At 44.8% G+C, this 13,223-nt stretch overlaps 1 protein-coding gene across 2 annotated transcripts in view; it reads right to left on the reverse strand.

Annotated features, from left to right (window-relative positions):
* LOC135571383 (interleukin-1 receptor accessory protein-like 1) overlaps window positions 1–13,223 on the reverse strand; it is a 100,372-nt gene that overhangs the window by 10,236 nt on the left and 76,913 nt on the right. The window lies entirely within an intron of this gene.

The raw sequence follows: 13,223 nt of genomic DNA on the forward strand, positions 1-13,223 counted from the left end.
GCTCCAAACATCAGACAAATTCAAATCAATAAGGGTGCTTCTTCCTGGGAATTAAAAACCCAACAACAACGTCGGGAAGATAATCTTTTTATAGCAGCTGCCATGGAAACGGAGGGGAAGGAGAGAAAGTAATATTCCATAAAGTAAATTAGTGTCCCCCACTGAGCTGGTGGAGGCTGATGGAGAAGAGAAGGGAGACATGATGCTCCCTCGTTCTTCACACACTGCTACTTAGCCTACTTTTACAGGACCCTCAGTACATAGAGGCACGCACGGGAAAAACTGGTGAGAGACGGGCTGTTTGTATGTGGGGTTGTTTGTGTGAGAGAAAGGGAGTGTGTGTTAATGTGTGTGCGTGTGTTTGTGCATTAATGACTAGCCTGTGCATTTGAGCACTGGGGAGAAAGAAAGTGAGAGAAAGAGAGGATGAGAAACAGGGAGGGAGAGAGAGAGAGAGAGTGGTAGAGAAGATCTCTGAAATATCTCTAAAATACTCTCCCCAGAAATTATCTCTGAAATACTCTCCCCAGGCTCTTGGTGAGCACATACAGTAAGGTGGTTGTTCGAGATGTTTGTAGCCTGTAATTGAGAATGCATTGTGGGCTTTGTGGACGTGGTTGGGGGGGGCAGCCTCTTTGAAGATCCAGTTTCCATAGTAAAACAGATTACCTGCCAACTGAGAACATTGCCGCACCACGACGACACTTTGAACACCTTCCGCGTTAAAAAAGTAAGCCACACAGTAAACCACAAGCAGTAAGTAAGTAAGAATTTGTAGAGGGTAGCAGGTCCTAGATCTGTACCTAATGGGCAACTTCTACCCAGACCAAACAAGGCTGGGGAAAGTGAATGGGAGTTAGATAGGGATTGAATGGTACTAGAATGGTACTAGACTGGGTCTGGCTGATGTTATCTGGAGGAGGCAGAAATCAGCAATAGATTTTCATTACTGCTCTGCTGGGGCTCTATTCTAGACTGTCAGGAAATACAGGCAGGGCTCTTATGCTCAAATGTTACATTAACTTCAGCTGCGCAATGTTACCATTCTCATATCTAGTTAATACAGAGGAGTTGTGGCATGAGCTACAATTGTAGGTCTATGTTTAATGAACATTTCTGCCACTTCATTTAGGACCCCTGCTCTCTCTCTCTGGTATCTTGGTTCTAGATGTCTTGCGCATGACAATGACCCAGTGGCGACTCGTCATTCAGGGCAGGTGGGGCAGAGCATTTTTTTTTGCACCCCAAAAAATTGCTTGCCTGTTTTGCATGTTATGCAAACAATGTAAAAGAAAAATATATATAATTGAGTTAAAGCCACATACAAACATGGTCTCATTTTAGAGTAAGGCAGCTCCAAAATGCAGGTGTTTCAGCCTAGCTCAGTGCTTTCTGTGGTGGTGGGGCAAGCCAGCAGAAAATATGGAGCGTTGCGCCATGATTGGCTAAGTGTTCTATCACTCATGGGGACACTACATCACTGCCAAGTCTAAGGGTAGAGCTTGAAAATTCAAGCTGCTTGGGTGCTGCCCATAGAGTTACATTAGAAGTACCCATCCAAGAAGGCTCAAGGTCATTGGCCACAGATAAAATGACGTCAAATCACGTTATATCTACAGTACTTTGATTGGACTGATCATGTCAACGTCATACTTTCAAAATCTTAGCTAGCAGTCTCATGAATCAAGTCAATCTACTGGCAAATCCTTTTCAATCCTTGTCATATGAAGAGAAATTATGAAGCGAAATTAAAGATAAAACCTATCGGTGCTCATCGGCCCTTAGACATAAACATTACACAATAAGTTGAAAATTCCACAATGAGGGGTTTGGAAGGAATCAGTGGCTAACTGCAAGTATTGCAAAGCAATCATCAGCTGGCTAATCAGTGGATTAGCTGTATAGTCGCAAATCTAAGATTAAGGGTCTCTTTTCTTAGTTTAAAATGATAAACATTCAACATTGGCCATGCTGTCAATGAAGCATGTCAATGACGCAACAACTGTTAACTCGGAATTGCAAAATCTGATGTTAGTGAGTTCAAGACAACTGGGATCTCGGGGAAAACGAGCTACAACTGGGAAAATACGTTTTGAACTTTCATCCAACTCGGAATAGTAAATCGAGAACTCGGGCCTCTTTCTAGAGCTACAACCTGAAGATCACTGATGACATCAGGATTTTTTATTTTTTTGAGTTCACAGTTGTCTTGAATTCACCATAAATCCAGAGAATGCCAGACTTTCATGACAAAGTTTGATCACAAAATTTGCCCACGAAGGACCGCCGCACAGCACAACATGGTGAGTCCAAACATGTCTTGTATGCTGCTGCATAAATGACATAATATGCCAGGGAGATATGAATACTGTAGCTAAGAAAATAATACTAAGTGTATGTTGTGTAGTAAGCTGTTAGTAGCCCATGTGCCTCACCCTAATAATTTGGTCCTCTTCCCCCTTATAATTCATTCCCTTTATGCATTCAGTTGTGCAACTGACTAGGTGTCCCCTTTCCTTCTATTCATTTCATCCAACGCCCACCTGCCAACCGGGTGTGAACCGAACAGAACCGGCTCAATACCCCATTGATCCCATCGCAATAAATTGCTGAGGCATATTTGTTTGGCTAATTTCTCTCTCTCTCTCTCTCTCTCTCTCTCTCGCTCTCTCTCTCTCTCTCTCTCTCTCTCTCTCTCACACTCACTCACTCACTCACACACACACACACACGCACGCACGCACGCACGCACGCACGCACGCACGCACGCACACACACACACACACACACACAATGCCAATGCCTAACCATGCATGATATTATAACAACAATAGCCCTGTCGCCATCTGCGGCACAAATCATTTTTTATTGGCCTGCGTTTCCATAGAAATGGAACTTGTTGGAATCAATAGGCAGGAATCTTTAAATAGAACCCTGGTGGGTTTGTGGGTTCCCTGGGTTCCGTGGGCTGAAGTTCATCTGCTGATGCATTAGTAATAGACATGCAAGCCAGGAGAGTGTGGGTGGGTGGGAGGCTCGCCTGAAGTCGAGGCAAAACTTTGGAAACACATCCACGTCCCTGTAGCAGTTGAATGGAAGATACTTTGGCTGGAGAGCCTAAACACAAACAGTACAAGAATTTGAATAATTTATGTTCTATTTGGTCACTTTAACAAGATACTTACCATTTGGGAGGTTTCTCTCACTCTCTATATCTCCCTCCTGCGAACTTGTTGAACCCCTTCTACCTTTTACAACCCCCCCCCACATTATGAAAAAAAACATGAATTTCATGTGATCACGTGATCTTAGGTGAAGTTAATGTGATAACGTGTCAGCATGTAAAAGCAACATGAAACTACATGAAAAAGTATGTGATTCCTTTGTTAATTGGAGTCAGGAGTCCAATCTGGAGTCCAATCAATGAGACGAGATTGGAGATGTTGGTTAGAGCTGCCTTGTCCTATAAAAAACACTCACAAAATGTAAGTTTGCTATTCCCAAGAAGCATTGCCTGATGTGAACCATGCCTCAAACAAAAACGATCTCAGAAGACCTAAGATTAAGAATTGTTGACTTGCATAAAGCTGGAAAGGGTTACAAAAGTATCTCTAAAAGCCTTGATGTTCATCAGTCCATGGTAAGACAAATTGTCTATAAATGGAGTCAGCACTGTTGCTACTCTCCCTAGGAGTGGCCGCCCTGCTGTTCAGCAAAAATAGTGTCAACAAACATGATCACTTAGTGTTGACTTTTCAATATAACTACACCAGGGATTTGAACTCACAACCTCTACATTTTGGGGACGCTGATCTTTCTGCTGTACCAAAAAGTCTGTAGCATTCTCAGAAGTCTACAGATTGATCACCTACAATACATCTTTGCACTTAGTAAAAGAGTGCTATCTGCACTGCTATTTTACTTATCAGTTAATCTGACTATTGCCAAAGTGGGAGGAGTTGCAATCTACTGCAGAGACAACCTGCAAAGTTTTGCCATACTTTCCAGGTCTATGTCCAAACAGTTCGAGCTTCTAATTTAAAAAACTAATCTCTCCAGAAATAAGTCTCTCACTGACCCCCCCCAGCTCCCAGCTGTGCCCTGGACACTATATGTGAATTGATTGACCACCATCTATCCTCAGAGTTTGTACTGTTTAGGTGACCTAAACTGGGATATGCTTAACACCCCGGCAGTCCTACAATCTAAACTAGATGCCCTCCATCTCACACAAATTATCAACGAACCCACCAGGTAAACCCTAAATCCATAAACATGGGCACCCTCATAGATACTATCCTGACCAACTTGACCTGCTAATACACCTCTGCTGTTTTCAATCAGGATCTCAGCGATCACTGCCTCATTGCCTGCATCCACTATGGGTCTGCGGTCAAACGACCACCCCTCATCATTGTCAAACGCACCCTAAAACACTTCTGCGAGCAGGCCTTTCTAATCGACTGTCCCGGGTATCCTGGACGGATATTTACCTCATCCCGTCAGTCGAGGATGCCTGGACGTTCTTTAAAAGTAATTTCCTCACCATCTTAAATAAGCATGCCCCTTTCAAAAAATGTAGAACTAAGAACAGATATAGCCCTTGGTTCACTCCAGACCTGACTGCCCTCGACCAGCACAAAAACATCCTGTAACAGCATCGAATAGTTCTCGCGATACGCAACTTTTCAGGGAAGTTTCAGGGAAGTTAGGAACCAATACACACAGTCAGTCAGGAAAGCAAAGGCTAGCTTTTCAAACAGAAATTTGCATCCTGTAGCTCCAAAAGGTTTTGGGACACTGTAAAGTCCATGGAGAATAAGAGCACCTCCTCCCAACTGCCCACTGCACTGAGGCTAGGTAACACTGTCACTACAGAAAAATCCACGATAATCGAGAATTTCAATAAACATTTCATTTTCTCGAATGATTGCCTCGCCTGGTTCACCAACTACTTCTCTGATAGAGTTCAGTGTGTCAAATCGGAGGGTCTGCTGTCCGGACTTTATGGGGGTGCCACAGGGTTCAATTCTTGGACCGACTCTCTTCTCTGTATACATCAATGAGGTCGCTCTTGCTGCTGGTGAGTCTCTGATCCACCTCTGCGCAGACAATACCATTCTGTATACTTCTGGCCCTTCTTTGGACACTGTGTTAACAACCCTCCAGGCAAGCTTCAATGCCATACAACTCTCCTTCCGTGGCCTCCAAATGCTCTTAAATACAAGTAAAACTAAATGCATGCTCTTCAACCGATCGCTACCTGCACCTGCCCGCCTGTCCAACATCACTACTCTGGACGGCTCTGACTTAGAATACGTGGACAACTACAAATACTTAGGTGTCTGGTTAGACTGTAAACTCTCCTTCCAGACCCATATCAAACATCACCAATCCAAAGTTAAATCGAGAATTGGCTTCCTATTTCGCAACAAAGCATCCTTCACTCATGCTGCCAAACATACCCTTGTAAAACTGACCATCCTACCAATCCTCGACTTTGGCGATGTCATTTACAAAATAGCCTCCAATACCCTACTCAACAAATTGGATGCAGTCTATCACAGTGCAATCCGTTTTGTCACCAAAGCCCCATATACTACCCACCATTGCGACCTGTACGCTCTCGTTGGCTGGCCCTCGTTTCATACTCGTCGCCAAACCCACTGGCTCCATGTCATCTACAAGACCCTGCTAGGTAAAGTCCCCCCTTCTCTCAGCTCGCTGGTCACCATAGCATCTCCCACCTGTAGCACACGCTCCAGCAGGTATATCTCTCTAGTCACCCCCAAAACCAATTCTTTCTTTGGCCGCCTCTCCTTCCAGTTCTCTGCTGACAATGACTGGAACGAACTACAAAAATCTCTGAAACTGGAAACACTTATCTCCCTCACTAGCTTTAAGCACCAACTGTCAGAGCAGCTCACATATTACTGCACCTGTACATAGCCCACCTATAATTTAGCCCAAACAACTACCTCTTTCCCTACTGTATTTAATATTTATTTATTTTGCTCCTTTGCACCCAATTATTTATTATTTCTACTTTGCACATTCTTCCACTGCAAATCTACCATTCCAGTGTTTTACTTGGTATATTGTATTTACTTTGCCACCATGGCCTTTTTTTGCCTTTACCTCCCTTATCTCACCTCATTTGCTCACATCGTATATAGACTTGTTTATTTCGTATTATTGACTGTATGTTTGTTTTACTCCATGTGTAACTCTGTGTCGTTGTATGTGTCGAACTGCTTTGCTTTATCTTGGCCAGGTCGCAATTGTAAATGAGAACTTGTTCTCAACTTGCCTACCTGGTTAAATAAAGGTGAAATAAATAAATACAATTTCTCTGCGGCTGACCATGCTTTCCTCCTGGCTTCCCCAACCCCGGCCAACAGTTCCACACCCCCCGCAGCTACTTGCCCAAGCCTCCCCAGCTTCTCCTTCACCCAAATCCAGAATGATGATGTTCTAAAAAGAGCTGCAAAACCTGGACCCGTAAAAATTAGCTGGGCTATACAACCTGGACCCTCTCTTTCTAAATTATCCGTCGCAATTGTTGCAAACCCTATTACCAGTCTCTTCAACCTCTCTTTCGTATCGTTTGACATACCTAAAGATTGGAAAGCTGTCGCGGTCATCCCCCTCTTCAAAGGGGGTGACACTCTAGACCCAAACTGTTACAGACCTATATCCATCCTTCCCTGCCTTTCTAAAGTCTTCGAAAAGCCAAGTTCATAAACAGATCACTGACCATTTCGAATCCCACCGTACCTTCTCTGCTGTGCAATCCGGTTTCCGAGCTGGTCATGGGTGCACCTCAGCCACGCTCAAGGTACTAAATTATATCATAACCGCCATCGATAAAATACAGTACTGTGCAGCCGTCTTCATCGACCTGGCCAAGGCTTTCGACTCTGTCAATCACCACATTCTTATCGGCAGACTCAACAGCCTTGGTTTCTCAAATGACTGCCTCGCCTGGTTCACCAAATATTTCTCAGACAGAGTTCAGTGTGTCAAATCAGGGGGCCTGTTGTCCGGACCTCTGGCAGACTCTATGGAGGTACCACAGGGTTCAATTCTCGGGCCGAATCTTTTCTCTGTATATATCAAAGATGTCACTCTTGCTGCGGCTGATTCCCTGATCCACCTCTAACGCAGACGACAACACTCAGTATACATCTGGCCCTTCCTTGGATACTGTGTTAACAAACTTCCAAACAAGCTTCAATGCCATACAACACTCCTTCCGTGGCCTCCAACTGCTCTTAAACGCTAGTAAAACTAAATGCATGCTTTTCAACCTTTCGCTGCCCTCACCAGCCCGCCCGACTAGCATCACTACTCTGGACGGTTCTGACTTAGAATATGTGGACAACTACAAATACCTAGGTGTCTGGCTAGACTGTAAATTCTCCTTCCAGACTCATATTAAACATCTCCAATCCAAAATAAAATCTAGAATCGGCTTCCTATATCACAACAAAGCCTCCTCCTTTACTCACGCCGCCATTACATACGGACTATCCTACCGATCCTCGACTTCGGCGATGTCATTTTCAAAATAGCTCCAACACTCTACTCAGCAAACTGGATGCATTCTATCACAGTGCATATTCACCGCCAGACCCACTGGCTCCAGGTCATCTATAAGTCTATTCTAGGTAAAGCTCTGCCTTATCTCAGCTCACTGGTCACGATAACAATACCCACCCGTAGCACGTGCTCCAGCAGGTATATCTCACTGGTCATCCCCAAAGACTACACCTTGTTTGGCCGCCTTTCCTTCCAGTTCTCTGCTGCCAATGACTGGAAATAATTGCAAAAATCGCTGAAGCTGAAGACTTATATTTCCCTTACTAACTTTAAACATTAGCTATCTGAGCAGCTAACCGATCGTTGCAGCTGTACATAGCCCATCTGTAAATAGCCCATCCAATCTACCTACCTCATCCCCATGTTGTTTGTAATGTACTTTTCTGTTTTTTTGCACAAAATATTTCTACTTACACATCATCATCTGCACATCTATCACTCCAGTGTTAATTTTCTAAATTGTAATTACTTCGCTACTATGGCCTATTTATTGCCTTACCTCCTCACGCCATTTGCACACACTGTATATAGACTTTCTTGTTTTCTATTGTGTTATTGACTGTACGCTTGTTTATTCCATGTGTAACTCTGTGTTGTTGTTTGTGTCGCACTGCTTTGCTTTAACTTGGCCAGGTCGCAGTTGTAAATGAGAACTTGTTCTCAACTAGCCTATCTGGTTAAATAAAGGTTAAATAAATAAAAAATATATAACCATTGAAATAATTTATTCATCTCAGCAATTTTGGGGTTTTCTGTATAGTTGTCTAATGTTGGTTGTGCATATTATTCTGTTTTAATGATACTCCTGAATCACATATATAAATATACTAGTTTTTCTTGAGGATATTTAAAAGAAATCTGAGTGTAGGAATAGAGGTGAAATCAATTATTTACGCAGACATGGTGGCATAGCAGCAAGATCCAAATTCTGTGAACCCAGAGGTTGTGAGTTCAAATCTATTATGCTGAAAAATAAATACTGTATAAACATACACAATATAATCGTTTGTGTCAAATATGTAAATTGAAAAGACGATGATGTTCAGTTGACATCCTAATGACTCAATGTTTGCACGGCATCACCATGTGAAATACTGTGTATCACCACGTGTGAAGTGTTCCAAAACCACATGTGAAATACTGTGTATCACCACGTATGAAGTGTTCCAAAACCACATGTGAAATACTGTGTATCACCACGTGTGAAGTGTTCCAAAACCACATGTGAAATACTGTGTATCACCACGTGTGAAGTGTTCCAAAACCACATGTGAAATTCTGTGTATCACCACGTGTGAAGTGTTCCAAAACCACATGTGAAATACTGTGTATCACCACGTGTGAAGTGTTCCAAAATCACATGTGAAATACTGTGTATAACCACGTGTGAAGTGTTCCAAAACCACATGTGAAATAATGTTTAACATGTGCAAAAAAAAAGTTCTGCAATGTGTTTTATCACCCCCTACTTTCTATACATCTTCTCCCACCCCTTGTCTCTCTCTCTTTCCCTGTGTGTGTGTCCGTCCCATTGAGGATGTGTATGGTGATCAGGGTAGTAAAGCCAGAGCTGTAAGTGCGGGCCTAGGGTAATGGCGGCATGGACAATAAGGAATGCATGATCAAATACTGATCCGAGATCTGGCTGCATTATTAATATTTACTCCCTTTAGAACCCTGTTGTCGTAGTTACAGTAGTCTGTCAGGCAAGAGAAGATGTGTGTAAATTTGGCCTGCGCTCACGAAGAGTCAACCTCAGCTGTCACTTTCACTAGCTAGCCATCAAGACAACCAGCTAACTAGCCACCAAAATGAAGCCTAGAGGAATTCATGTTTATCTGTTGGGCTTAGGTTATGGTTTGTCATGTTTGCTAGGTGCAGATAATCACAGGTGTTCCTATTATTAGACAGCTTAGCTGTCGTGTTAGGGACTAAGATGCCAGCACAGTGGAGCTCATAAGCTGAGTTGGATATTTGTTTACATACCCAGCTAACAAGTTGCTTGTTTTGTCCTGTGTCTACCGATGCAATTCATTTGGAAACTGTCCCAGCTTTGTAACTAATCAGCTAACATTTGCGAACTCTGTAGTTAGTCTGTCAGGCAAGAAAGCAAGAGTTGATTGGAGGAAAGAGAGAGAGTGTGTGTGTGTGTGTGTGTGTGTGTGGAATAGAAGGCGTGTAACTGTTTCACACAATTTATTATGGAAACCCCATGTTAAGAAGAGAGTTTGTGTATGTTGAGAGAAATAAAGAGAGGAATGAAGAGAGATACAGTGTGAGAGGGAGAGAGAGTGTGAGAGGTAGAGAGAGACAGTGTGAGAGGTAGAGAGAGAGTGTGAGAGGTAGAGAGAGAGTGTGAGAGGGAGAGAGAGACAGTGTGAGAGGGAGAGAGAGACAGTGTGAGAGGTAGAGAGAGACAGTGTGAGAGGTAGAGAGAGACAGTGTGAGAGGTAGAGAGAGACAGTGTGAGAGGTAGAGAGAGACAGTGTGAGAGGTAGAGAGAGACAGTGTGAGAGGTAGAGAGAGACAGTGTGAGAGGTAGAGAGACAGTGTGAGAGGGAGAGAGAGACAGTGTGAGAGGTAGAGAGAGAGGGTGAGAGGTAGAGAGAGGCAGTGTGAGAGGGAGAGAGAGACAGTGTGAGAGGTAGAGAGAGAGTGTGAGAGGTAGAGAGAGACAGTGTGAGAGGTAGAGAGAGAGTGTGAGGGAGAGAGACAGTGTGAGAGGGAGAGAGAGTGTGAGAGGTAGAGAGCGACAGTGCGAGAGGGAGAGAGAGACAGTGTGAGAGGTAGAGAGAGAGTGTGAGAGAGAGAGAGACAGTGTGAGAGGTAGAGGTAGAGAGAGAGAGTGTGAGAGAGAGAGAGACAGTGTGAGACAGTGTGAGAGGTAGAGAGAGACAGTGTGAGAGGTAGAGAGAGACAGTGTGAGAGGGAGAGAGAGAGTGTGTGTGAGAGAGAGAGATGGTGTTCCTGACCACTATTGTATCCTATTTGTTGCTCCTCTCCCTCTGTTACTCTGTTCCTCTAGGTCAGTGAAAGAGAAGGAAGTGATGTGGAGAGTCAGGGCTCAGCAGCAAAAGGCAGGGAGGAAGAGGAGTTAGAGATGATTGGAGGGATAGAGATGTGGAGCAAGGATGGAGGAGTGGAGCAAGAGGAGAGTAGAGGCAGGAGGAGGAGAGTGAATCAGAGAAGAGTGGTGGGAGAGAGGAACAGGAGAGTGGAGAGGAGAGTGGTGGGGGAGAGGAACAGGAGAGTGGAGAGGAGAGTGGTGGGGGAGAGGAACAGGAGAGTGGAGAGGAGAGTGGTGGGAGAGAGGAACAGGAGAGTGGAGAGGAGAGTGGTGGGGGAGAGGAACATGAGAGTGGAGAGGAGAGTGGTGGGAGAGAGGAACAGGAGAGTGGAGAGGAGAGTGGTGGGGGAGAGGAACAGGAGAGTGGAGAGGAGAGTGGTGGGGGAGAGGAACAGGAGAGTGGAGAGGAGAGTGGTGGGAGAGAGGAACAGGAGAGTGGAGAGGAGAGTGGTGGGGGAGAGGAACAGGAGAGTGGAGAGGAGAGTGGTGGGAGAGAGGAACATGAGAGTGGAGAGGAGAGTGGTGGGGGAGAGGAACAGGAGAGTGGATAGGAGAGTGGTGGGGGAGAGGAACAGGAGAGTGGAGAGGAGAGTGGTGGGAGAGAGGAACAGGAGAGTGGAGAGGAGAGTGGTGGGAGAGAGGAACAGGAGAGTGGAGAGGAGAGTGGTGGGGGAGAGGGACAGGAGAGTGAATCAGAGAAGAGTGGTGGGGGAGGAACATGGCGAGGAGGCGGAGGGATAGGAGAAGGACGCGGAGGAAGGAGAAGAGGAAGCAGAAGGAGAGTAGGAAGCAGAGGGAGAGGAGGAAGCGGAGGGAGAGAAGGAAGCAGAGGGAGAGGAGGAGGAAGAGAGAGAGGAGAAGGAATAGTGAGGGAAGAGGCACAGCCCACCCGAGAGGGGAGCCTGTTTTCATGGCGTGTGTCTGCCCCAAGTCCCATCATTCACTCTTGTACCACACAGCCTGGGCCTAAAGTGACAGTGGCAGGGATTTTGGAGTTGTTTTTAAAAGAGGTAGGAACTCACACTGCATGACCAAAAGTATTGGGCACCTGCTTGTCAAACATCTCATTTCAAATTCATGGGCATTAATATGGAGCTGGTCCCTCCTTTGCTGCTATAACAGCCTCCAATCTTCTGGGAAGGCGTTCCACTAGATGTTGGAACATTGCTGTGGGGACTTGCTTCCATTCAGCCACAAGAGCATTAGTGAGGTCGGGGCACTGATGTTGGGCGATTAGGCCTGGCTTGCAGTCAGCGTTCCAAAGTTAGAAGCACAGAATCATCTAGAATGTCATTGTATTCTGTAGCATTAAGATTTCACTTCACTGGAGCTAAGGGGCCTAGCCCAAACCATGAAAAACAGCCCCAGACCATTATTCCTCCTCCACCAAACTTTACAGTTGGCACTCGGCGTTCGGGCAGATAACATTCTCCTGGCAACTGCCAAACCCAGATTCATCAGTTGGATTGCCAGATGGTGAAGTGTGAGTTATCACTTCAGAGAACATGTTTCCACTGCTTCAGAGTCCAATGGTTGCGGACTTTACACCACTCCAGCCCACGCTCGGCATTGCGCATGGCAATCTAAGGCTTGATGAAGCTCCTGACGAACAGTTCTTATGCTGACTTTGCTTCCAGGGGCAGTGAATGTTGCAACTGAGGACATACCATTTTTACGTGCTACACACCTCAGAACTCGGTGGTCCCGTTCTGTGAGCTTGTATGGCCTACCGCTTCGCGGCTGAGCCATTGTTGCTCCTAGACATTTCCACTTCACAATAACAGCACTTACAGTTGACTGGGGCAGTTCTAGTAGGGCAGAAATTTGACGAACTGACTTGTTGGAAAGGTGTTATCCTATGACGGTGCCACGTTGAAAGTCACTAAGCTCTTCATTAAGGCCATTCTACTGCCAATGCTTGTCTATGGAGATTGCATGGCTGGTTGCTCAAGGGGAGTCCACATACCTTTGTATATATAGTGGATGTCTTTCAAGAGCTTGAAATGGATTACAATAAGAAAATGGGCAGGGTTGACCATCTTGACCAACTGGGGAGCTATTACAATGTTGGGCGCACAGGCAGAAAATGGTGGAAGTATGTGTTTTGGGGGATGCTCAACATTGCCACCATAAATGTGTACATTGTGTGGGGGACCCTGCAAAGGCCTCTTCCCAGAAACAGCAGGCGCTGGTCCCTTAAGGCTTTCAAAATGCAGCTTGTGCATTCACTTTGTGATATGGCTATAGTGGCAAGAAGAGAGGAAACAAGAGTGTGGCACTAGGGCTTGTGGACCAAGTTGTGGTGCAGTGCCTTAGACCATAGCCCTATACTGGGTACATTTTGAGTGAGTAATTTAGTCAAATGTACTGCAATGTAAATACTCTAGGTTGTTTGTTGTGTTGAGTGTTAAACGTTTTTTTGAAAGTGATTGTCTTTAAATAAAATAAGAAAAGACAACATTCATGTTATTCCTATTGACATGAATGTGGTGTCATATTAAAGAAGAGGTTGTGCTCTTTAAAAGTAACTTGTAATTATCATTTCCTATTTGTT

This window comes from Oncorhynchus nerka, linkage group LG1 (genome assembly GCF_034236695.1).
Source record: "Oncorhynchus nerka isolate Pitt River linkage group LG1, Oner_Uvic_2.0, whole genome shotgun sequence".
In the NCBI taxonomy this organism is placed as follows: Eukaryota; Metazoa; Chordata; class Actinopteri; order Salmoniformes; family Salmonidae; genus Oncorhynchus; species Oncorhynchus nerka.